Raw genomic sequence first — 27,946 nt, 5'->3', positions numbered from 1 at the left:
ATGGGTAGTTTCTATGGGTTGCTAATAGAAGGATTGTCGATACTTGTTGGGATTCAATCTTCTTATGCTTCACAAACCACCAGGAGTTTTCAATTCAATGTAAGCTAATAATTTTCTCTCTTTCATCACTCTCATACATACACATGCATTAATGGAACTCTCTCTCTCTCTCTCTCTCTCTCTCTCTCTCTCTCTCTCACACACACACACACACACATATATACATATATGCATGTAATTATAAAAATGATATAGAGTGAATTGAAGTGCGTTTGTTGTTGTTAAAAATATGGTTGTGATTTTTCTTTTTTTCTTTTTTTTCCAGCTAGAGTGGACAGAAGTGAGCAGGTTGTGCCATAGAAAGCCACATCTAACAGTGAATGGGAAGTATCCAGGGCCAACCATTGCTGTCCATGAAGGTGATAATGCTGTCGCTAAGGTTACCAACCTTGCTGCCAGGAACACAACTATCCATTGGTGAGTTTCTTTTTTCTTTGGATAAATTACAAATATAATCCCTGAGATTTGTTTAAAGTATAGATTGTTTCTTGCTGTTTAAAAAATTATAAATACCACCTTATTAGTATTTTTAATTTAACAAAATTAACTAAAAAAATAAAATTCATAATTGTTCTCCTGTACAATAATAAAATTATCTAAATTATTAATTAAAATTTCTAAAATCACAAAAGACAATTTATATTTTAATCAAATTTCAAGGGTATATTTATAATTTACCCTTTTTCATTTTACAAACTCATGCATGTTAGCTTCTTCCTATTCTTTTGTTTTTGCTTAGGTTCCTCTATGCTCTCTTTCTACGTTAGAAAACAAAAAAGAAAAATTATACTTATAGTCCATACATTCTATCTCTTTGTACATTTAGTTCTTACACTTTTAACTAACTCAAATTTGATCATATATCTATTTTGATTTTATGTTAATTTGGTCTAATTGATAACGCTGGTAAGATTTTTGACAAAAAATAATCACTGAGTTTGTTGAGTCTAACTCACTACATTGATCGAATTTACATTTTTTTTTCCCTAAAGGTATAACGCATGACGTTTATGTGCACATTTTTTATAAAAAAAATGCTAACGATTATAATCAATTAAACCAAAGTGAAATAAAATTAAAAATTAAAAATCAAAATTAAATCAATTGAAATTATAAGAATTAAAATAACATAACAGCCAAAGTATGACTACTATCAATATAATTTTTCAAAAAAAAAAAAATTGATCTGGTATCAAGAATTTTAGAGTGTCCGTTTGTTCCTCCAAATGACACATGGTCATGCACTCATTTTGTCTTTTAAAAAATTGTGACATGCTCTCTCCTATAATTAAATTGGCATATGAGTGCTGTCATATTATCTAGCTCTTTTGTTAAATGTGAAAATATATTAATAATTTTTAAAATAGAAAATTGCATTAGATTTTAATTATAATGACATGACAGTACTAATAGAGTAAGAGAGAGAATTTTAAAAAATGACGACAAATGATTTCAATTTTTTCTTTTTTTTTTTTTTGGATAAATTATACTTTGAGCTTTAGAGAAAATATAGTAAATCTTATAATTTTGACATAATTACACTAATTTTCTTTTAATAAAGTTAAAAAAACTCAATCTAATACAATTGTGTAAAGATATAAAAACAAACAATACAAAATATGCATTTTGATATAAAAGACATGATCCATATGACTAATTAATTTTTGAGTAAATTACACTTACCCTTACATTTTTACTAAAATCTCACTTTGGTCCATTCACTTTTAATTGTAACAATCAATCCCTTATAATTTAAATCAAATTTCAATCTCACCTTTCCGTTTATCTACTATTGATAAAGCTAACGAAAATTGAAAGTGAATGAACTAAGGGTGTGTTTGTTTTGAAGGATTAGGGGGTGGGATTGGACTATTAGTCCCACCGGACTAATAGTCCATTGTTTGTTTCATTTTTTTTGCTCCGGACTAATAGTCCCCCTAGACTATTAGTCCCACAAATATGGGACTATCCTATCCCATGGGGGGAGGTGGGATAGAAACCATAGGATTGGTATCCCATGGGATTATTTTGTGAAATGTCCATTTTACCCTACATGCTCTTACTTAACAAACAATTAGAAAAGGATAAAATAGTCTTTTGAACATTTATAAATTATTCTTTTAGCATTGTTAATTTAAAATTATATATTAAATAAAAAATTTTAATTATAAATTTAATTTAATTAAAAATAATAAATTATAAATTATAGCCTTATAAATTAAATTTTTTTAGTGTTGTTAAAAAATTAAATTTACATATTAAATTAAATTATTTTTTTAGTGTTGTTAATTTAAAATTATATATTAAATAAAAAATATAAATTATAAATTAAATTTATTTAAAAATAATAAATTACAAATTATGGCCTTATAAATTAAATTTTTTTGTGTTGTTGAAAATTTAATTTATATATTAAATTAAATTATTTTTTATTGTCGTTAATTTAAAATTATATATTAAATAAAAATTATAAATTATAAATTATAAATTTAATTTAATTGAAAATAATAAATTAAAATAATTAAAATATTGTGCAAAAAATAAAATAAAATAAATTTTTATTTAATCTAGTTAAAAATAATTAAAATATTAAAGTTATGTTTAATATTGCTATTACTTAGTAAATAATTGAAAAAGATAAAATAGTCATTTGGGCATTTATATCCCAAACAAACAAACATTGGATAACTAAAAATAGTCCAATTTAGACATCTAATCCCATGACTAAACAAACATAGGATACAAATTTAGTCCAACCAAATAGTTCCGGGATAATGTATCCCAGGACTAATAGTCCGATGGATTACAATCTCCCCTTATCCAGTCCGTCCAAATAAACGTACCCTAAAATGAGATTTTGGTAAAAGGATAAGGATTAAAGTAAAATTTTAGTAAAAGTGTACTGATACTAATGAGAGGAAAAAAAAAAAGTTCCATATGCTTTAAAAGACAAATTCTTCAACTTTGTTAATGGTAGATGGATGAAAAAGTGATATTGTAACTTGACTTAGGGTAAAAGATTGACTGTTATAATTAAAAGTGAAGGAACTAAAATGAGATTTTAGTAAAAGTGTGAGATACTACTTGTGTGGGATGTTCAATTTAAGTGCACTTTTTGACTTTTTGTCTAAAAAAGTAGTGAAAAAAAGTTATATGTTTGGAATAACTTTTTTACTTTTTACGAAAAGATGTGTAATAAAATATTGTAGTAGAATCAAAATGACCATTCTACCCTTATTGACTTTTTGACTTTTGAATAGTTGAATTCAAAGGGCAAAATAATAATTTTGTCCTCTAGACTTCTCCACAAGCTTCTCCCAAATAATATGAGTTTTTTAACTTTTTTAATAACTTTTTGACTTTTTACCTTTTGTAGGTTATTCCAAACAAAGTAAAACAAGTTTACATGCCCTTGTGTTCTTATCTAACTTGTCCATATCTAGAACTTGTTTGGCATGTTGAATATTAGCATATTTTTTTATATTTTTTTTATCTTTTTTAAATTATAGCACATCTCTATTTTTCTACACAATTTTTTACAAAAATTAAAAAATACACCTATTTAAATCATCTTAAATAACTTCTTATGTGATATATCTTAATTGCACTGAATTAATACTCCAAGACTCGTCTCAAGCCATGAAAATAATAATAAAAATATAAAAGAATAAACTAAAATATTCTTGATTTCAAACAACTTGATTTCTCTGTATTATATTCCCTTGATCTTGCAATAATAGACCAGCACGTGGCACTCCGTCGTAGTCTTATGGGGAAAACAAGAAAAAGTTCAAAGTTGCTACTTATCAAAAAATTAATACATGACAAATTATTTGTATTCAAAGTTGCTACTTAAATGTGATTGGAGAAAAAATTTCAGTCAGAATTTCTATTCAAATTATTTGTAATATTTGTAATATTCAAAAAAAAGTTCAAAGTTGCTACTTACCAAAAAAATCAAAATTGCTAAAACATGTAGGATATGTTTTGAACTTCTATGTCCATGATGAATTTGGAAAAATTTATAAAGTTTTTTTTAGAATGGTTTGATTGACCCATGAGTCCAAACTCCATAGTCCAAGCAATCATGTCACTTTTGGATTATTATGATCAACTTTGAAGAACTTTCAACAATATATTTTTAAAAATCAACACACTATAAATTTTTAGATGTCAATATCTTAGCTGCTCCTCACATAGATTCAACAGTTAAATTATTTGTAAAAATAATTTGTGTATAAATTTTTAGATATAGATTACATGAATTCAAGAAGTTGAAGATAATCCAACTCAATATTATTGGTTGATGATCATGCATATCATATCAACAAGAAAAAATATTATACATAAACACATTTTTGTCAATCCCTTTTTTCAGTCCTATGAGCAAAAAAAAAAAATAGTTAAGATGTATATTTATTAATATAGATCTCATTGTTTTTATATTTGCATTTATTAGCGATTTATTTTCTTTTTATTTAATTATATGTAACAATAATATAAAGTTAAGTGGAAAAGATGATACAACAACCAAATCATTTTCATTTTATTTTATTTTGATAGTGGCGGCTGAAAAATAAATAAAAAATATCTAGTCATAGCTACAGTGCCCAAGTTTCCCATACCCCCAACTTCCATAGTGGGACTAAAATGGTGATTATCAAAAACTATATATATATAATTTTTTTTATTTAAAGATAGATATATATTATTTTATAACTGTGCCATTGTGGTATTGTTATAACGGATCCTACCTGTAATTCATTATATTAATACATGACAAACATATAAAAAGTCAGGACAAATAATAGTCAAATTTACTAGAAAATTATATTCTATTGTTGAATTATGGAAGCTTTTAGAATGAGGTGGATTTCTTACATTTCGGTGATTACATGCTCTTAAGCTTATACATACCCACACAAAAAATTAAATAAATAAATAAATAAATTCTGAAATGAAGTCAAAAAAAATGAGAAAGCATCAAAGTTTCTCCCTCCCCCCTCCCAAAAAAAGAAAGAAATAAATAAATAAAAAAATCATTTATTGCTTTTGGAATTGTCTCAATAACTTCAATGCATGGATTTCGCATACATTATAGTAGATACCACACAAATATTTAATTTCAGATGCTGTTGAAGCAATTCTGTAGGCCACACTAATACTAATAATTTTTCTCAAAAGTTTCTCCTCCCCCCAAAAAAATAAATATATAAAAAATCATTCATTGCTTTTGGAATTGTCTCAATAACTTCAATGCATGGATTTTGCATACATTATAGTAGATCCCACACAAATATTTAATTTTAAATGCTGTTGAAGCAATTCCGTAGGCCACACTAATACTAATATTTTTTCTCAAAAGTTTCTCCCTCTTCCCCCCCAAAAAAAATAATAAATAAAAAAAAAAATTCATTCATTGCTTTTGGAATTGTCTCAATAACTTCAATGCATGAATTTCGCATACATTATAGTAGATCTCACACAAATATTTAATTTCAAATGTTGATGAAGCAATTCTGAAAGCCACACTAATACCAATAATTGTTATCTCCTCGCCCATACTTTCTCTAAATAGATTTTTTTCAAATAATAATAATAATTGACTAACGAATTGTATTGATAGGCATGGAATAAGGCAGCTAAGAACAGGATGGGATGGTCCCGCATACATAACACAGTGCCCAATCAGAGGAGGGCAGTCTCTTATAGCTACAACTTCACGGTGATTGGGCAGAGCGGTACCCTATGGTGGCATGCCCATCATGCATGGCAAAGAGCTTCTGTTTATGGTGCCTTCATCATCTACCCTCGCATGACCTATCCATTCCCTGTCCCTATCCAAGCTGATTTTCCTATCATTTTTGGTAATTTCCCGATCTTCATGTCCTTCCTCTGTCAATTCATTTGTTAGGCCAAACCAAAAGATTAAGGCTTACAACTTTGTTTGAATTAAGAATTTATGAAAACAGCAATGTTAGGTATCATGAAAAGTCTTTCATGAAAATAGTCATGAAAGATTTGTGATCTTTGGATTACACTTACAATAAAGTACCACACACTAATCAAGGTAATCTAAGGGTCACAAAACTTTCATGATCATTTTCATGACAAAATTTTCATGATCTCTAACATTTCTCTTATGAAAATATTTACAATAAATCTAAGTGCACAGAGACCAAATATACAACTAGATACAGATATCGCACCACCACTCCTTGTAAAACATCTGTGTTTGCTTTTGTATTCCTAGCACCGATGAAAGATTTACTGAGGAATTGTAGTGGGGGATTTTCTTCATCACTTTTAAACTTTCAAAAAGAAAACGACAAATGTTTTATAACATGAATTGGGGCAATTTTCAAAAAGTCAAAAAAAGAAAAACCAAAAAACAGAGAATTATGTGAATGAAATAGTTGTTAATTACAAACTGAATATAATTGAGAATCATGTATCATTCTCTCATGTCTAAAATTTCTCTCTATCATATAATTAGGTTTCTCGGGCTCAATTGTGTAATAGAGAAACGATTTAGAATTGAGGGATTCAAGAGAATGAAACATAAGATTTGTACTCATGGAATACACAGTGCTACGTCCAAAAAGGGAAATGAAAATAAAAATTAGGGGTTTGGACCCTTGTAAAAGGCTATAGTGATTCCCCTTCAAAGTTTTCAACCTTAGGGCTCAAAATCTCCAATAGTTTGTGCCCCTCTTGGTCTCTGTTTCTCTCTCAATCATGTATCAAACTATGTTTGTTGACATGTTTTGAGTTGTGATTACACAGGTGAATGGTGGAATGGAGATATAGATGCAGTGGAAAATGAAATTGAGAGGGTAATTTATATATAAATTGGGCCGAGCTAGGTAATGGGTCATTCTGTGGGCCACGGTGAGAAGGGCCGAGTAAAAGGGCCTTGTAATTAGTCCGGTCCGAAGGAGCTTGGTGGTTAGCTCGGTCGCCACGGTTAGCGCGATAACAGTTAGCTTGGTCATACTATGTTGAGCCGAAGTATGTTGAGCTTTCCTCAGAACCTTGCTATTGGTTAGCTCGGTCCAAGCTCATTGTGGTTAGCACGGTTTCGGACAACCCAGTTGGAATGTCAGCCGAGGTATACGCGCAGTGAAAGAAAGAACCGAGCTAGTTGGAGCTCGGTTTAGTCTACGGCTTTAGCGTGGCCATGTTATCTCGGTCGTATTGACATCCAACCGTGGTAAAACCAACTCACTTGGTTTAAGCAGTGAGGGGGGTGTTGAGGGATAAGCATTATCTTTCAAGAATGTAATTCCTAGGAGTACTCTACATGGAGGAGTAAGAGTCCTACTAGGATTGTGCCACACGGAACCTATAAAAGCTCATAACATCACCTATGGAGAGGTAACACAACTTTGATTCCCGAATACACAGAGCTTTTTGTCTATTTGTCTATTTTTATGACTTAGACATCGGAGAGGTATCCGACATATCCCAGCCGGCTAGCTCACGTTTGTGTTTTCAGGGAGTAAAGCAACGTCGTACGGAGGAGCGCAGACTTGATCAACAGGATTATACAAGAAGGTTTATTTCTTTCCCGCACAATTGGCACCGTCTGTGGGAATCACAAAAAGAACAAAACCTCTTGACCAAAGTTTTCCTCGCTAAATTAAACGCAATGGCGCACAATGAAGATTTGCCGCAGTCCGCTATTGACGGGCAAACTCCAGAGGGAGGTGGGAGGCGCGAAGGTTTGCCTTCCATCCTTCCCATGGCAGATCTGGATCCCCAGTGACAGAATCCCCGGAGGGATGCAAGGGGAAGGCGGGGTAACAGCCCCCGTCGCTCATCAAGTCTCGATAAACAGAGGCGGAGGATCGACCCTCAAGTTTTGGAGGACCGAGTAAAGGAGCAGAACGAGTTAGTCAGAAGAATGACAGCGGACATGGAATTGATGAAGCGCCAGATAAAAGGAAAAGGGGTGGCGACAGGAGAGGGGCACAGAAGCAATACGCCCCCTCGCCACTCTGAAGATCGTGGTAGGCATACCACGCCATCGCAAGCAGAGAGTATGAGCCTTAGAACAGGCGACACTCAATTAAGGACTTCCAGAACTCGTTACTCCAGGTCTGAGAGAACGAGATCATTGAGGTCTTACACTGAGGGACGCACCTATCGGCCCTCACATACGCACCAGACATCATCCAGGCAAACGGAGTTGCCAAGATCGTCCGACTTACGGACTGTGCTAGGAGAAAGGACATGACGGAAGGAGGATGCCAAGCCACGCGACCCGCACAGAGTTTCAGCCTTTCAGCGGTTGGCTCCTTGAACGCATGGAAGCGTCGAGGTTGGAATGCCAATACCGCACCTTACCTACGAACCAACAGATAAAGCATTGGCAAGGCTACATAGCTCGCCGTTCGTTCCGGCAATTGAGAACGCACCCTTACCTTCAGGCTTTCATCCAGCCTAAATTTACGACTTACGAGGAGAAAACAGACCCCTACTTGCACCTAACACTACAAGAAAAGTGGGTATATGAGATGGAACTATTTGCGACGGCACATTTGCCGTCTCAAAAAGTCACTTTTTGCGACGGCAGAAAATGCCGTCTCAAAAAAGTAGAATATTTGCGACGGTACCATTTGCCGTCTCAAAAAAGTATAGCATTTGCAACGGCACAATTTGCCGTCTCAAAAAATGAGAGCATTTGCGACGGTATTTTCTGCCGTCGCAACTACTCTGCTTTTTTTAGACGGCAAATTGTGCCGTCGCAAATGCTCTGCTTTTTTGAGACGGCAAATGGTGCCGTCGCAAATACTCTGCTTTTTTGAGACGGCATTTTCTGCCGTCGCAAAAAGTGACTTTCATGTTTTTTTATTTTTAGTGAATATTTTTAAAATTTTAAATATTTTTTTTAGATGCACTTACTTAGATGTATCTAAAAAAAAAATTATGAAAAAATATTTTTAAAAATTAATAAATACATAAAAATATAAAAAAAAATGTATTGAATTATTGTATTTTTGGTATTTAGTGAATTTTTTTAAAAAAAAAATTACAATTTTTTTAAATTTTTAGGTGTATTTATGTTAGGTATGTCTAAAAATTAAAAAAAAATACTTAAAATATTAAAAAAATTCAATAAAAATAATATAACACGGAAAACAAGAAAGTATAATTTTCTCAAAAGAGTTTTTGGAAAACTCTAACCTAGCATAGTGATTGTGGTTTTGAGACAGCTTCATAAATATACAATCACAAAATGGTTTGAATAAATTCTAGTACTTTTTTCTGTCGCAAAAAAAATTTAAAAAAACAATGTCTTCTTACTCTTTTGATATAACATTTCTCTTTTCATTCATTTTTTCATTTTCAAGTCTCTCTGTCTCTATCTCTCTCTCTTCTCTTTATCTCTTTCACTCATCACTCTTCTTTCTCTGTCTGTCTGTTTCTCTCTCACATTTTCTCTCTGTGTCTCTCGCCTATCTCTCTTCTCTCTATCTCTCTCATCTGTTTTTTCTCTCTGTCTCTCTCGCTCATCTCTCTTCTCTCTATCTCTCTTATTTCTTTTCTCTCTCTCTCTTATCTTTCTATCTCTCTCTATCTCTCTCGTCCATTTCTCTTCTGTCTCTCTCTCTCTGTTTCTATGTCTCTCTCTCGCTCATCTCTTTTCGCTCTATTTCTCTTTCTTTTTGTCTATCTCTCGCTCATCTCTTGTTTCTCTCTCTTTTTCTATCTTTCCCTCTATCTCTCTCTCTCTCCCTCTCTCTCTCTATCTCTTTTCTGTCTATCTCTCTCTCTCTGTCTCTCTCTCACTCATCACTCTTCTCTCTCTCTCTCTACTTGTCTATTTGTCGATTTCTTCCTCACTATGTTCGCCTTGCTCACTCTCTTACTCTCATCTTCTCTATTTATCGAGCTCCTTCTCGATTTATCGATCCATTATAAACGACGTCGTCTTACTCTTTTGAACATTTCTCTTTTCACCCATTTTTTCATCTTCCTATCTCTCTGTCTCTGTCTCTCTTCTCTTTTTCTCTTTTACTCATCACCCTTCTCTGTCTGTCTGTCTCTCCCTTTCTCTATGTGTCTTGTCTCTCTTCTCTGTCTCTCTCTCACTCATCACTCTTCTCTGTCTGTCCGTCTTTCTCTTTCTCTCTGTGTCTCTGTCTCTCTTCTCTTTCTCTCTTTCTCTCTCTCACTCATCACTCTTCTCTGTCTGTCTGTCTCTCTTTTTCTCTGTGTCTCTCGTCCATCTCTCTTCTCTCTATCTCTTTCATCTATCTTCTCTCTCTCTTCTTTTTTTTTTCTCTCGCTTTCTCGCACATCTCTTTCTGTCTCTCTCTCGTTTTATCTCTTTTTGCTCTTTTTTTTTCTCTCTCTCTCTGTCTCTCTCTTTGTCTATATCTTTTCACCCATTTTTTCATCTTTTTCTCTCTGTTTTCTCTCTCTCTCATTCATCACTCTTCTCTCTCTGTCTGTCTATTTGTCTCTCTCTCTCTCTCTGTCTCTCATTCATCTATCTCTTCTCTCATTTTTTTTTCTCTCTCTCTCTCTCTGTGCCTCTCACTCATCCCTCTCTCTCACCACTCATCTCCTCTACCACCTTCACCACTACTGCAAACGCCATTTCACTACCACCACTACTACTACGGTCGCCATTTCACCTCTACAACTACCATTACTACTACCATCGCCACCACTCCACTACCACCACTACCACTATTGCCACTACTACTACTACCATTACCTCTTTTTCACCCCTGCTACTCCATCTACTACTACTACCACAACTTCACCACTAATCTCCTTTGCCATCACCACCACCACCACCATCATCTCTTATCCACCACCTTCACCACTACTGTCGATTCCTCTTCTCTACCACAAAATATTACCTCTCTTCTCTCTCTCACTCATCACTCTTCTCTGTTTGTCAGTCTTTGTCTTTGTCTTTGTCTCTTTCTCTTTCTCTTTCTCTTTGTCTCTCGCTCATCTCTCTTCTCTCTCATCTCTCTATCTCTCTTCTCTCTTGCTCATTTATCTTCTCTCTATCTCTCTCTCTCCGTCTCTCTCGCTCATCTTTCTTCTCTCTTCGTTTCTCTCTTTTTCTATGTCTTTCTCTCGATCATCTCTTTTCGCTCTCTTTCTCTCTCTCTTTCTCTCTCTCTCTTTGTCTATCTCTCGCTCATCTCTTATTTCTCTCTATTTTTCTATATGTCTCTCTCTCTATCTGTTTCTCTCTCTGTCTCCCTCTCTATATCTCTTTCTCTCTTTGTCTCTCTCTCACTCATCACTCTTCTCTCTCTTTCTTTCTCTCTTTGTGTCTGTTTGTCTGTCTCTCGCTCTTCTCTCTCTCTCACTCTCTCTCTCTTTCTCTCTCTGTGTCTGTTTGTCTGTCTGTCTGCTTGTCTCTCTCCCCTATTGTGTTCACCTTGCTCACTCTCTCCCTCATCTCTTCTCTATTTACCGAGCTCTCCACTACAAGAAAATGCACTTTTAGCGACCACTTTGTCTCTCTCTCGCTCATCACTTTGTCTATGTCTGTCTGTCTGTCTGTCTCTATCTCTCTTCTCTATCTGTCTCTCACTCATCTTTCTCTCACCACCCATCTTCTCTACCACATTCACTACTACTGCAAATGTCATTCCATTATTACCACTACTACCATTGCAAATGCCACATTGACCACAAAAAATTAACTTTATTTTAATGGAAAATATTATCCCTACTTCTACCAAATAAAAAAATAATAATAATTTTTTATTCATTAAAATAAATATGAAACAAATAAATTTTCAACCTTACTAAATGAAAAAATAAAAATAAAAATTCATTAACTATAAAAAAATTATTTTAATAAAAAATATTTTTTTTTAGCAATGACATCCTCTGTTGCAAAAAAAAAAAGTCATTTTATTATTTAAATATTTATTTGTAATGAAAATAAAAAAAAAAATCCAACAAAATTTCCATTCTCCCCCTCTTCCTTTTCCATTCCTGTTCGGGTTCCCCCCCACCCCAAACCCAAAATCCCCAATCTCAAAAATCCCTAATCTCCCCCTTTTTTTCCATTCCCGCTCGAGTTTTCCCCCACCCCAAACCCAAAACCCCCAATCTCTTGAACCAAAATCCCTAATCTCAAAATCCCTAATCTCTTCTTACGTCTCTCTCTCTCTCTCCGTCTCAATTTGTTTCAGATGCTGATTCAGATGATTCACGGTCGAGGAGGAAGAGGAAGAGCAGGAGTTTTAGGCGTAGAAGTAGGAAATCGGAATCAGTCGGTGATAGTGAATCGGATGAGTTGAGTGACCAATGTCACGGAGATAATGAATCCAAAAGTCTTCTCTCTCTCTCTCTCTCTCATCATTTCTGGTACTATTCAGGAGCAGGAGCAAGAAAGAGACCCAAACAATTGGTGAACAGTAATGGCCGACGAAGACATTCACGACGGCCTTCAAGACGAGCCATGGGAAGAACGAACTCTCCACCTCCTTTACAACTCCAAGATCGATCAAGGTCTCTCTCTCTCTCTCAGTTCTTATTGATTCATTACCGTGACGTGTTCTTTGATTATCACAGATTTTTCAATTGCTAAAGTTGCATTGTGGACAACAGTAAGTATCAGATTCCACATCCTCCTTGATCTCTTATTATCTCCTGTATGAGCTCTTGATTTTTTTTTTCGTCCTTTCAATCATTGATGTCTTCTCTAACTCGACAGTTTTGTTTTTGTTCTTGTAATTTTATTTATTTTTTATTTTTTTTTTTTTGTTTTTGCAGGTTATCAACCCATTCACCAAATATCCTTTGACTAAATTATTAAGTTATGAAAATAGGATATTAGATGTAATTTGTGACGTTGTCTGCAAAATTATGAAGTAAATATCCATATTTGATTCCTTAACATTGCACAAGTTTGCCCTGTTGATGAACCCATTGGCCAGAAGTATCGAGGAACTGCTGCCTGTCAGAATCTCTAGTACTTCCTGGTGTTTCATTCTGCTGAGGACAACACTTGTCATTTCTTCTATTATTGTTGCATTTCTCGTTCCTTTCTTCAGTATGTGATGTTTTCTTACCCTTCATTTCCATATCATATCACTGGCATGTATAATAAGATCATCACTTACAATCTTAATGTTTGATTCTGTACTTGACATGCACTATATATGTCATTTCTTGGCATTATTTAAGAGCAGTTTGCCTATAGGAAGGTTTTCAAAATGCATTCACCTTAAAATGCATTTTGATTTGTAGTTGCAGTATCAGTTAGGCAGTTTTTAGTGCTAGTGATGTCAAAACTTTGGTAATATTGATGAGTGCACTCTTAAATAATTAATACATATCCCCAGAATTGACAATGTTAGTTCCAATTCAACCAGAGTAGTCAACTATTCAAACCAATATCAAGAAAGTTTGAATTGAATTTGGATGTTTTGTTAAGCAAGAAATTTTAACAATATCATAGCTGTGTATTTTAGCTAACCTTTGACTCAATTTAACTTAACTTAGTCCCAATTTACTTGGGGTCGGCAAGCATGGACCCATTTACTCCTCCAGTTGGCTCTATTAAAAACTATCTCCTTGGTTAAGTCTAAGGCAACCTTTAAACACCGAAAATTTCCAAATAAAACTAATTTTTTTTGAAACCTTGGAATCATTTGGTGGGAGATTAGAAACATCACAAGAAGCAGAAAGGGGAGAAAACCTTGAAGTTGTCTTTTAGGAAAAGATCTTTTATGTAGCTTCCCTCTTTGCTATCCATGAGCTTTTCCTATTTTCTACAATAGGGTTAGGAAAGCACTGACACACATCACAGTATATGCAAGAGTCCTTGTCTGTTCCAAAGACTGGTTTTAGTGTGAAATCTTCTCTTTTGGACCTTTTCTAATGAATACGTATTCATTAAAAACTGATTTTAGTGTAAACACAGAAGTAGTATCTTTCTGAGTTTTCTGGATAACAGGGGAAAAGCTATGTTTTTAGGATTAGAGTGGTAGGCTAAGAAGGAATAAGGTTTTAGGATTGAAAGGTTAGGGTCCTCCTATTAAGAAACCCAAACAACATAAAAACATGCCCTACACTTCCATACCACATTCCCATTTTAGAAAACAATACATATACTAAGATGGACCGTATATTAGTTAGTCTATCTTAATCACTTTCAACCTGTTTTTCACAAATCATAAAATATAAATCAATGGCAGCCCAAAGTAAGATTAAATTCTTACATATTAACCACATCATTCCTAAAGATTACACATCTTTACCAACATCTTATGATGTATGTTTCATTCCTGATTTGTTTATGTCTTGTATTCCTCTTTGGTTTTTTGTCTATGAATTTTTGTTGATTTCTGTGTGGGGTTTAGATATGTTCATTAACAATGCATTTGGTGTGGCTCAGGCAGTAATAGTGCCAGCTTTATGTTTCCTAAGAATTGTAAAGAAGGCGACAACCACCCAGGTAGCAGAGCTCAATTCACTGTTCCTTCATATTTTGTGCCTTATTTCTATCCTCAAATTTCGGAAGAAAACATTAGAAAACTAAATGGATTATGCATCAGACAACAGCCTTCTTATAGCTTTAAGGATCAAGAATGTCCTAGCATGAGACTTATTGAAAAGATTTCAATGTTTGCTTTGGTTATGGAGCTGGAAATTATTTCTTATAGAAAGAATATTACTCTCTTCGAACATGACATCAAATTGATGCTTGTGCTTCACTTTTAACTCAAAGAAGAGTGGCAGAATGAAGTTTAACAAGGTGTAGCAGCAAATATTCTGTTTGTGTTTTTGAGAGAACTGGGCATTTTGGTTGTTTTCCATTTTTTGTTTTTGAAAAAAAAACAATGAATTTTTTTGAAAACACCCATCATTTCCATTTTTTGTATGAAAACAATTTTTTGGTGTTTTCTAAAAAGTTGGTTGTTTTCAGAAACAGTTCCTCAAATAAGTTGTGTGTTTTTTTAAAAACATGAAAACAGAAAGAAGAAAACAGAAACACAACCAAACAAGCTCTGGGTTTCTGTTAGAATTGTTTTTGGTGAAATGAACAAGCTCGTTGTTTTTTGGTACGAGACAGCATATGTACCATACTGTAATAGATGGATATAATAACATATGCATAAATTGATGGCCATGAACTACTTGTTAGACTGATAAATGAATAAAGCAAGAAGAAAGAAAATAATTAAATAAAGAAGCACATACATGAATGGAAGAAGAAACATAGTCAATATTTATTATTATTGTATATTTTTTGGTATATGTAACTACTTCCCTTGTATTTACTTGCATCTGTTTCCACATATTCAGATTGTCTTCAGCATCACAACGGTGGCACTGGGCATTATTTGTGCAGTCCTGGGAACATACATTTCACTGTCGGAAATCGCAAACCAGTACTGAGATATATCTATTCAAAATATTTAGAACATGTTCACAAATTAATTTGTTGGCTATTTCATTTCACCTTCAATATTGATCTTCTATTTAGGACATGTTCACCTGTTTTCTTAGTTTTTTAGCCTTCTGAAGAATTTGTGTATTGAATATTTTTAAGAGAACGGGTTTTTGAAAACTGAAAAAGGCTAAAACAGTGAAGGTGACCACCAGAGCTATTTCATTACTAGTGTTGCATATTTTTTATATAGGAAGTACTTATTTTTTTATTTATTTTTATGGGTACATATGTAGTACTACTCTTTTATTTATGGGAAAATTACAAAAAAAACATGGTATGATAAAATCATGTCTGACCCAATACTGGATGGGTCAATATGGGTCCCAAAGTAAATGGCTTATCCTGTCTAGACCTCAATTTTATTTATGAAAGTGAGAATTTAAATGCAATTTGTTTTATTATTTTAGTAATGAAATTTGGTTTATGTTATTTTGAATTATGAACAAAATCATGTATTTAAACATTATATATGTATTATGGAACATTATGTAGTGGGATAATTTTGTTGATGTGTAATTATATGAATGGAAAAATATTTTATTATGAAGAAATTGTTATATTTATATTATTATGGAGAAATTTTAATATTTTTAATATTATTATCGTAGGATGTTTTTTTCTTTTTTTGCGACGGCATTACACCGTCGCAAAAAATAGAAAATTTTAATATTTTTATTAATTTTGTTACAGGTTTTACTTTTTGCGACGGCATTATACTGTCGCAAAAAATAGAAATTTTATTATTTTTTAATACTTTTTGCGACGGCATTACACTGTCGCAAAAAATAGAAATTTCATATTTTAAATACTTTTTGCGACGGCACCACACCGTCGCAAAAACAGTGTTTTTGCTGTTGCAAAAAAGACTATTAGCGACGGTATTTTTTGTCGTCTCAAATAACATTTTTAGCGATGGTAAAATAGTACCGTCGCAAAAAAGTCAAGAAATTTCAAACGTTGTCAGCGACTGCATAGTGCCGTCGCAAAAACTCTTTTGCAACCCCTGCATTTGCGACCCCCCTCTTGCCGTCGCAAAAAGTCATTTTGCCGTCGTAAAAAGTATTAGCGACGGCATTAGGAGTATTAGCGACTGTATTTTACCGTTGCAAAAATTCAATTTTTTTGTAGTGTAAGCCACTTTCGCCAAGTCATGGCAGTATACCGACGAAACGTGGCTTTGATGTGCATTTTATTCCCATCAAGCCTTGGCAACCTAGGTTTAACCTGATTCGAAAGGCTACCAGAAGGCAGCATAGCCTCCTGGGCGCAGTTGGCAGACGCGTTCGTAACAAGGTTTAGAACAAACACCAAAACCCCAGCGGAAATCGATCAGCTAATCTCCATTGACAAGGGCGACAAGGAAACATTAAGATCCTACAACAGTCGCTACTGGGAGACATTCAACCAGATAGGGGACTGCCCCACCAATCTCGCCATCGCACAATACAAAAGAGGACTTTTAGTCGAAAATAGATTGAGGGATTCGATTACTATGACTCCACCCCTCACGATGGAAGCCTTGATGGAGAGAGTGTACCAGCACATTCGGGTAGAGGAGGACGGCGCCTGAGCGAAGGCAAAATCTAGTGCAACAGCAGCGCCAGATAAGAAGACTACGGCAAAGGTGAACACGGTAGAACGTCCAAGCAAGAATGGATGAGGCAGGTGAGACAATGAAGAGGACCGAGATAAAAGATGGTTGAGAGTCCGCACTGCCATTACCATGGTATTCAAGAAACCAATCTACCGAGTTCTCAGCGAGATACATGATGAACTTTTCGTCAGATGGCCAGCTAAGCTGGGAGAAGCGCAAAAGGACTACGACGAAAGATCCCGGTGCACCTTCCATAAGAAAAAGGGGCACCGCACTGAAAATTGCACACCGTTGAGACAGTATCTGGAAGAGTTAGTGGCAGCTGGTCACCTGGACCGGTACATAGAAGGAGGGACGTAGCCAGCCCCCAAAACCACGACCACCCAGACGGAACACCGAATGACGCCCCACCTCAAGGCGTGATAAACGTAATACATGGGGTATTCGAGCCTGAGCGTGTATATGAGCTCAGGGGCATGATAAAGAAGGCTGAGCACTTAAGGAATGTATTGAGTGCACAACCCACCATTAAAAAGGGGAAAACAGAGGCCACGAACATCATGTCTTTCTCAGACAAAGACTTGGCAAGGATATATTACCCTCATAATGATGCATGGTCATCACACTCCGCGTCATGGATTACAATATCAAACGGATTTTGAACCAAGGAAACTCATGCGAGATAATGTATTACGAAACCTTCAAACAACTAAAACTGAAGGATAAAGACTTGGCACCTGCCGTATCTCCCCTGATCGGGTTCAACTCAATGCCAGAGTGGCCAGTCGGCAAGATAATCCTTCCAGTCAAAGCAGGAAGCATGACTAAACAAGTGGAATTCTGGGTATTGAAAGTACCATCCACTCACAACATAATCTTGGGAATGACATGGCTGCATGCCATGAGAGCTGTAGCGTCAACCTACCATCAAGTAATGCGGTTCCCTAACGAAGCCGGAGTAATTGAAGAGGTTTATGGAGACCAAATTATGTCCAAGCAATGCTTCGTCACCGTAAATGGCAGCCGAGCTGCCAAGGGATTTGTTCAAATGGTGAAAGAGCCCAAGAGTAATAAATTGTTTGCGGATGTTGGCAAAGCCACTGAACAGAAGGCAGTGGAAGACTTGGTACATGTAAGAATAGATGAAAAGAATCCGAATAAGTTCTTTTTGCTTGGCTCATCTATGTTCAGCACTGAGAGAATAGAGGTCATGGAATTCTTGACCTCTAACATCGAAGTGTTTGCCTGGACGCCGTATGACATGCCTGGCATTGACCAACGCTTCATCTGTCACCAATTGAATGTCCACCCAACTGCCAGACCAATTATACAGCGCACTCGCAGATCGGCACTTCACCATAACGAGATAGTGGCGGAAGAAGTAGAAAACCTGCTAGAAGCAGGAGCTATCGGAGAGGTGCACTACCCTAGATGGATCTCCAACACAGTAGTAGTGCCTAAGAAGAATGGAAAATGGTGTGTCTGTGTGGATTACAAAACGGTCAACAAGGCATACCCAAAAGACAGCTTTCCTCTTCCACGGATAGACTAACTGGTAGATCTGACGGCAGGACACAACCGTCTTAGCTTTCTTGATGCGTACAGAGGGTACCATCAGATCGCCATGTATGAGCTAGACCAGGAGGTTACATCTTTTACGACGCCAAGAGGACTATATTGTTACAAGGTCATGCCCTTTGGCTTTAAGAACGCAGGGGCAACATTCTAACGGATGGTCACCAAGATGTTCGAACCGTTGTTAGGCAGAACAATGGAAGCCTACATCGACGACATGGTAGTCAAGAGCAAGCATAAGAATGACCATCTCAGGGACCTAGGAGAGATGTTTCAGATCCTGAAGAAGCACAAGCTACGCCTTAATGCATCCAAGTGTGCGTTCGGCGTAGGATCTAGCAAGTTCCTAGGCTTCCTGGTGACCAACCGAGGTATAGAGGCAGACCCTTCTCAGATCAAAGCAATTCAAGATCTGGAGAGGCCCAACTCAATAAAAGAAGTACAACATCTCACCGGTATGGCAGCCGCGCTCAACCGATTCATTAGTCAGTCGTCGGACAGATGTCGACCATTTTTTCAAGCATTAAAGGCCAAGTTTGTGTGGGATGAAGAATGCGACCGCGCCCTAGAAAGTCTGAAAGAATACATGTCTTCTCCGCCGTTGCTAGTGACCCCAATACCCGGAGAAGAACTATTCTTGTACCTAGCAGTTTCACAGCACGCAATCAGCGTAGTGTTGGTCCGAGCAGAAGGAATCCAACATCTGCCCATCTTTTATGTCAGCAAGACATTGATGGGCGCGGAAACCAAGTGCTTACCGTTGGAAAAATTGGCCTTAGCCTTGATGATGGCATCAAGGAAATTGTCGCATTACTTCCACGCCCACACAATAATCGTCCTTACAGCTTTTCCATTAAAAGCTTTGTTTGAGAGGGCAAACTTTTCTGGACGAGTCTTGAAATGGGTAGTCGAGTTGGGACAGTTCGACATCAAGTTCCAACCCAGAACCGCAATAAAAGCCCAAGCCTTGGCAGACTTTGTCGCAAAATTCACCCCAGGAAGTCATCATATCTGCCCAGTCGACCTGACTGATACAACCAAACTAGTGTTGGAAGTTGACGCCGGAATAGCGCAACCCCTGGTGTAGGATACCCAGTCAGACCCTAAAGCAGACCAGAGTAAAGTAATGGAGGAAAAAGCAAACCATGCTACACCAAGCAAAGACTCATCAACAAATGAAGACTTGGTACAATTAGATAATGAGGGGCAAACGGCAAGCATGGACTTTGAAGAAAACACCAGCAACACTCAGGACCCCAAGGCATCATCCGATCCCTCTACCTGCTGGAAGTTATTCATTGGAGAGATGTGGAAGCTCTTTGTGGATGGAGCATCCAACAGGCACGGGGCAGGACTCGGCATAGTCCTCATCTCACCAGATGGCCTAGTGGTGGAATAAACAGTCAACCTTGGCTTCCCAGCATCAAACAACGAGGCAGAATATGAAGCACTTTTAGCAGGACTGAAATCAGCATTCTACATGAAGGCCACCGAGGTAATGGTTTACAGTGACTCACAGCTGGTGGTAAACCAAATTTCAGGAGACTACGAAGCAAAAGATGACAGGATGGCTAAGTACCAAGAGTTAGTCAGAAAAGAGATCAAGAAATTTGAAGTAGTGCGGATAGAGCAGATCGGTAGGGAAGAAAATAGTAGAGCAGACGAACTAGCAGGCTTTGCTTCGATGGCAGATACATCCATCCCCCATCCATTACTGATTGACTATCTACCAAAACCAAGCATTGAAGAACCCGAAGTAGAAGAGGTATGTTGCACCGAACTAGGCCCTTCATGGATGGATCCCATTATAACGTTCTTAAAAACGGTGTTCTACCGGAAGAGAAGAAAGAGGCCAACAAAATAAGAGCAAAGTCGCAGCGATTTTGGCTCTCCCCATCAATGGCCTTGTACAAAAAATCCTTCGCAGGACCTTACCTGAAGTGTGTCCATCCCAGCAATGTCGAAGCATTCCTGTTCGAAATTCACGAAGGCGTATGCGGAAGCCATCAAGGAGGAAGATTGTTAGCTTACAGAGCCATTTCGCAAGGATATCGGTGGCCATACATACAAGCGGATTCAGAGAAGTATGTCAAGAAGTGCGAGATATGTCAGAAGTTCGCACACCAAATACATCAGCCATCCAGAGAACTCCTACCATTGACAAGCCCGTGGCCCTTTGCAATGTGGGGCTTGGACATAGTAGGACCACTTCCAACGGCACCCCGCAACAGAAAGTTCTTCCTTGCAGCAACAGACTACTTTACAAAGTGGGTGGATGCAGAAGCACTAGCATCAATAAAAGAGAAAGATGTGAAGAAGTTTGTCTGGCAGAATATCATCACGCGGTTCGACATACCCAAGGCGCTAATATCAGAAAACGGCACTCAGTTCGACGGTAAAATTTTTAGAGGCTTTTGTGAGGAGTACAAGATAGAATTCTACAACTCTACACCGACATACCTCCAAGCAAATGGCCAGGCAGAAGCATCAAACAAGGTCGTCTTGGATAGATTGAAGAAAAGGTTAGAGAAAGCAAAAGGCAAGTGGGCCGAGGAACTTCCTCATGTTTTATGGGCTTACCGTAACACACCTAGGCGATCAACTGGAGCAACACCCTTTTCTTTGGCCTATAGCATGGAAGCAGTAATCCTACTAGAAGTTGGTCTCCCCACAATTAGAAGTGAAAATTTTGATCCAGACTTAAATGAAGAAGCCATAGCATTAAAGCTCGACCTTGCGAAAGAAAGAAGAGAAAGAGCACTGGTTCACATTGCCTCGTACCAGCAAGAGTTATCCAAAAAATACCACAAGACAGTACATCCAAGGTAATTCAAGGTTGGAGATTAGGTACTGCCCAAAGTAATGGGAAACACCCTGGTACCCGGAGACGGCAAGTTAGGGCCTAACTGGGAAGGACCCTACAAGGTGATTGGATTAGCAGGAAAATGGGCATACCACTTGGAAGATGAAGACAAAAAAGCCATTCCCAGGCTATGGAACACTACCAATCTCAAACTATTTTATTCTTAACTTTTCTTTAAACTCAATTGTAGTTTTCTTTTCTCAATAAAATAAGTAGTTTCTTTTCAACATAGATTGTTTCGTTCTGTAAAAGATTGTTTTAGTGAGCTAGGGGCATTGAAAGCATAGTTGGCCAAAATAACCAATACCCCTCCTAAGCCCAGGATAAGGATCCAGGCTGCAGGACGTTTGGCCGGAATAACCAAACACTTTACTCTATGTTGGCAGGAATAACCAACTTAGAAGTTGGCTGGAAAAACCAACACCCCTCCTAAGCCCAGGATAAGGATCCAGGCTGCAGGACGTTTGGTCGGAATAACCAAACACTTTACTCTAAGTTGGCAGGAAAAACTAACTTAGAGGTTGGCTGGAAAAACCAACACCCCGCCTAAGCCCAGGATAAGGATCCAGGCTACAAGACGTTTGGTCGGAATAACCAAACACTTCACTCTAGGTTGGCAGAAATAACCAACTTAGAGGTTGGCTGGAAAAACCAATACTTAGTACTCTTCAACCGAAGTAAGGATCTAGGCTGAAGAGTGGTTGGCTGGAAAAACCAACACTTATTGTTCTTCAGCCAAGATAAGGATCTAGGCTGAAGAGGTTGGCTGGAAAAACTAACACTTATTACTCCTCAGCCGAAGTAAGGATCTAGGCTGAAGAGTGGTTGGCTGGAAAAATCAACACGTATTGTTCTTCAGTCGAGATAAGGATCTAGGCTGAAGAGGTTGGCTGGAAACACCAACACTTAGTACTTTTCAGCCGGAGTAAGGATCTAGGCTGAAGAGTGGTTGGCTGGAAAAATCAACGCTTATTGTTCTTTAGCCGAGATAAGGATCAAGGCTAAAGAGGTTGGCAGGTATGGCCAGTCAGATTGCAAAGCTAAAACTGAGATATTTACCTCGGTTGGAAAATGTTATACTACATTCAGAATACTTTTGAAAAGTAAAGGCAAGCATAAGAGTAAACCGAAACAACAATTCCAACAAAAGAAGATTTCATGGAAGATTCAAATCAAGTACAAAAGGGGGGACTTCAGCTCGGTTACAATCTCTTTCCAAAAGACAAAAAAGAAGAAAAATACATAAGTCAAGCAAACAGGTCATCTAAGTCAGCATCTAAAACCACCCGGTCTTCACCCAGAGATAGCTCGGTTGTGGCAACCACGCTCTGGTTAAGCTCGGTTGGAGGCACAGTATCGGACACAGCTGGCAAAGGTGGGATGGAGACCTCTGGAGTTGGGGAGGAAGACCGGCGACCAAATTGAGTGTTGTTTTCTGGAGCTTCATCTTCATCCTCCTCCTCTAGAAATTGTTGCTGAATGGTAGCAGCATACTCCGCCAGTGAGCTCGGTATGAAATATGAAGAAGGATTAAAGACCTCGGTCTCAGGTCCATGACCAAGCTTGACCACAGCCCCCCTCCACCCGCATTTAAAGAACAGGTCCTTCGCAGCTTCACACTGCTTGATGTACAGAGCATCACCATCTTTGAAACCGCGGTCTTCCGCATCCTCCAACTTCTTCTTAAGCTTTGTTATTTCGGCATTCTTTTTTCCTTCAAGCTTGGCCAGCTTGCACAGATATTTATCTTTCATCACAGCTAGGCCCTTTTGTTTATCAGCATCAGCCTAGGTAACTAGCCCGGTGAGTCGAGCCACCTCGGCCTCTAGCTCGGTCGTCTTCTGTTGGGACTCTTTTAGCTCGGCCGCCTTTTCACTAGCCTTGGCCATGGCCTGCCTAGTGGTTTTGCGAAGTTCCGACACTTATTTGTGAGCGATGTGGTTTTTTTGTATGGCCTACAAAAGGTTGGTAAGACAATTTTCAGTACAACCGAGCAAAAAGTCGTAAGAATTTGAAAGACAAGCAAAGGAGCTACTTACCAGCACCATGGATTTTGTGGACGAGCGAAGGGCCTTCAGCTCGATTAGGTGGTCGTGGTGCTCCATGTCAGGCGGAAGGCAAATGCTTTTGGCCAGATAGAATGCCATTAGATGGTCCTTTTCAGCGACCACTGAATCAGTGTCCCGTATAGCACAGTTCTGAAAAGTGATCTTTGGAGCCCACTTAGAAGAGCTAGCTCGGTCGGAGCGCTCCGGTTGTGGGCTCGGTGGAGGGATGGTATCTTCTTCATCAACAAGGCGTGGCTCGGTTGTGGAAGTCCGAGCACGCTTGCTTGGACGAGATGATGAGGGCTGAGCGATTGGTAAGGCTACCACGGTCTCTTGTGGTTGGCTTGCTGGTGGTATCTCGGCTTGGTTTGTTTCGGTCAAAAAGGCCCTCACTGCTCTTTTCTTGGCCATTTCTTGTTCGGCAGTTAGTGGGATGAGATTGATTTGAGGCAAGGATGGATCTGGCTCTAGCGAAGGTTCAAGGAGGAAATCGGTCACTCTGGTCTTCCTGCGGCCACTATAACGGTAGGTCGGTTTGAAATTCAGTAGCCCGGCCCAGCCTCTATTTGGATAGCGGAGTACGGCTCGAAGAACATTCAAGTTGGGGTAGCTATATTGGGACTTAAGAAAGTTCAAATCTGTATGAAGGAAAACAACAGTTAGTTCGGTTCATAAAGTAAAAATCGAGGTAAAGAAAAGCATGCAATAAAGCCGAGGTAACCTTACCTGCTACACCCTTGTTCCAATTTATTCTGTGACCAGGGATCTGGGCTTGATGGTCCTCAAAGTTCCCAGATACCCAGAAGAAATCATCATCATTCACGTCTTTATCCGGGGTATCCTTTATTATTTTTTCACGCCGCGCCTTATTCTTAAATAGTAAACCCAACCATCTTCGGCTGATCCTATGGAGTATTGATGGAAGAGCTCGGCTAGATCGAGATTAAGGCCAGCCCGGCGGTTTAGCTCGGCAATGCCGTTTATTATGCTATAAGAATTGGTGGAAAGTTGGGTAGGGCAGAGCTTGGTTTGTCTAAGAAATTCACAAAGAAGGGGTTGTACAGGGAATCGCAGACCGCACTCTACGATGGAAATAACATTAAAAGGGACAAAGCCATGTTTTCCCCAGGGGATGGTGTCTAGTTCGACTAGTGAAAGGTGGACATCATCCGAAATTTGGTAGTCCTTACGAAATTCGGCTATGGCCCTGGTAAGTTTACTAAAAACCTATATTTACCCATTGATTGTTAAATTATCAATAAATTAGCTGAAGGATTAGCTCGGTCAAGAAAAGGCGCCTAGTAGCTCGGTTGAGCAATTAGAGGAGTGCCTGGCCAACCTAGTCAGAGTCTGCAAAGTAAAAAAGAACTGTGTTAAGCACAGATCGTGGGACCGTGTTGCAAGAAATAAAGGCAAGATAAATAAAGTCCTAGCTCGGTTAAAGAAGTCCTAGCTCGGTTACATGGACTTAGCTCGGTTTAAGCAAAGGGCATTAGCCCGATCGAGCCATTGGGGCAGCAATCTTAGTTCGGTTTGAACTAAGGGAGCTAGTTTAGCCCCAAGATTAGGCTCGGTCGATGGTTGAGGCTTTCTAGTGCAGCATTGTGCAAACCTAATCTAATTCGCTAGCTCGGCTAAGTAAAGCAAAAGGTTCTTAGACCTACTTGAAACAGCAAGTGTTCATGAAATCTTAGCTCGGTTGTTCAGTTTTGCTAAGGCTCGCACCTATTACAAACTACTTCCTAGTCCGGTTGGAGTATGATTTCAGATCTAAGACGTCACATCAGTTTTCTCGCAAAATCAGTAGTGGTGGGTATCATTCAAGTTGTTCTTACTCGTTTCAGAGAAAAACTATTTTAAAAAAAGTGTTGTGGGAAAGCACATATAGTACATGTAAACTATTCAAACGGAAAACAAAAAGGGATTAAGTTACTTACAGATTGAAGAAGGAAGGATGTGGGTCTGAAACCGCGAAGGAGATGTAAAAAATGCAAGCTTCGCAGGTGCAAGAGTGGCAGCAATGGAGGTTCGAGCAAGAAAAAGAGAAAATGAATAAATGTAAGTGAAACAGTTTGTAGTATAAGGATTTGTTTTGTAAAAATGGAAGGAAAAAAGGCGGGACTGTTCAAAATTCACAAGGTACGAGGGCGGCGTGACAGCTATGATGAACCAATAAGAGTTTGCCACGTGTCTAGGGAATATAAACCGATTCAGTAACAGCGGCTGAAAAGACATTTTGACCAGACTAATTGATAGCACGGTATAGGTTTAGCTCGGTTGGAAGGCTGAAGATTTTCTTAGCTCGGCTGGTAGTAGGTAATCCCTATCATGCTGCGCAGATGGAATTAAGGGGCAATTGAAAGGGTAATTTATATATAAATTGGGCCGGGCTAGGTAATGGGCCATTCTGTGGGCCACGGTGAGAAGGGCTGAGTAAAAGGGCCTTGTAATTAGTCCGGTCTGAAAGAGCTTGGTGGTTAGCTCGGTCGCCACGGTTGGCGCGGTAACAGTTAGCTCGGTCATACTATGTTAGGCCAAAGTATGTTGAGCTTTTCTCAGCACCTTACTATTGGTTGGCTTGGTCCAAGCTCATTGTGGTTAGCACGGTTTCGGACAACCCAGTTGGAATGTCAGCCGAGGTACACGCGCAGTGAAAGGAAGAACCGAGCTAGTTGGAGCTTGGTCTAGTCTGCGACTTTAGCGTGGCCATATTGTCTCGGTCGTATTGACATCCAACTTGGTAAAACCATCTCACTTGGTTTAAGCAGTGAGGGGGGTGTTGAGGGATAAGCATTATCTTTCAAGACTGTGATTCCTATGAGGACTCTACATGGAGGAGTAAGAGTCCTACTAGGATTGTGTCACACGGAACCTATAAAAACTCATAACATCACCTATAGAGAGGTAACACAACTTTGATTCCCGAATACACAGAGCTTTTTGTCTATTTGTCTATTTTTCTGACTTAGGCATCAGAGAGGTATCCGGCACATCCCCGCCGGCTAGCTCACGTTTGTGTTTTCAGGGAGTAAAGTGACGTCGTACGGATGAGCGCAGACTTGATCAACAGGATTATACGAGAAGGTTTATTTCTTTCCCGTACAGAAATGATGATGTATGGTAGTGGCCCAAACTCTTCAGATGCTTACACCATTAATGGATTGCCAGGGCCCCTCTATCCTTGCTCTAACAAAGGTAAAATTTCAAAAAAATTAAAATTAAAAACGCTATACATAAACAGATTTCTTACTAACTTTTTTTAAGATCTTAATCATCAATGCAGCCCTCAATGACGAGCTCCTCTTCGCTGTCGCTAACCATACATTGACTGTGGTTGAAATAGATGCAGTTTACACAAAACCATTCACAACCACCGCCATAATGGTCACCCCGTGACAAACCACCAATGTTCTCCTCACCGCGAATCAAGTGCCCGACTCAACGGGTGTTTTTGTAATGTCCGCAAGGCCTTATCTCACTTCACTATTTCCCTTCGACAATTCGACCACAATCGCCTTTTTAAAATACAGAGACACAGCAGCCAAACAAATCTCTAACCCAATAATCCCCAATAATTTCCCTCTCCACAACCTTCCTAAAATGGAAGACACCGCCTTTGCTACACAATTTTCAAATAATCTTCGTGGCCTAGCATCCGCGGTGTACCCTTGTAACGTGCCCAAAATAATCGATAAGAGAGCAATAGTAACTATAAGCTTGAACCTTCAAGATTGCCTGGCTAACCAAACAACCAATCCTTCATTCGCCCTCCAATGTCAATTCTCGAATGCCACTACCAGAGCCTTTCTATGAGCGCGTACTACAATAATTTCCCCGAGAGACTGCCACACACCTTTAATTACACTAGTGTGGACCCATTAACTGAAAACTTGAATACAGAGTTTCGGACAAGGCTTTTGGAGATGAACTATGGTACAAATTTGGAAATAGTGTTGCAAGATACGAGTCTTCTTAATTTTGAGAACCATCATATCCTTGTTCATGGTCACAACTTTTTTATTGTTGGGAAAGGGTTTGGGAATTTTGATGCAGCGAATCACCCGGCATTTTATAATCTTGTGGACCTGCCTGAGAGGAACACGGTGGAGGTTCCAAGTGGCGGGTGGGCCGCCATCCGACTCAAGGCGGATAATCCAGGTGTTTGGTTCATCCATTGTCATCTTGAGGAACATACTTCGGCCCTGTTTGGTAGAGCTGTGGGAAAGTGCTTATAGCTTATGCCTAAACAGCTTATAGCTTATAACTATGAACATAAGCTGATTTCTGACTTATAAATTAAGCATCTCCTCCCCCACTCAAAGAATAAGCTGATTTCTGACTTCCAAAAAGCTATAAGC

At 38.2% G+C, this 27,946-nt stretch overlaps 1 pseudogene; it reads left to right on the top strand.

The window, feature by feature from the left end:
* On the top strand, window positions 1–27,823 carry LOC114304952 (laccase-1-like; annotated as a pseudogene).
* The last annotated feature ends 123 nt before the right edge of the window (window positions 27,824–27,946 follow it).

Source organism: Camellia sinensis, chromosome 15, assembly GCF_055761805.1.
Source record: "Camellia sinensis isolate YWXY chromosome 15, ASM5576180v1, whole genome shotgun sequence".
Classification (NCBI taxonomy): Eukaryota; Viridiplantae; Streptophyta; class Magnoliopsida; order Ericales; family Theaceae; genus Camellia; species Camellia sinensis.
The sequence above is the reverse complement of the archived record's forward strand: the minus strand, read 5'-3'. Positions and strand labels throughout refer to the sequence as shown.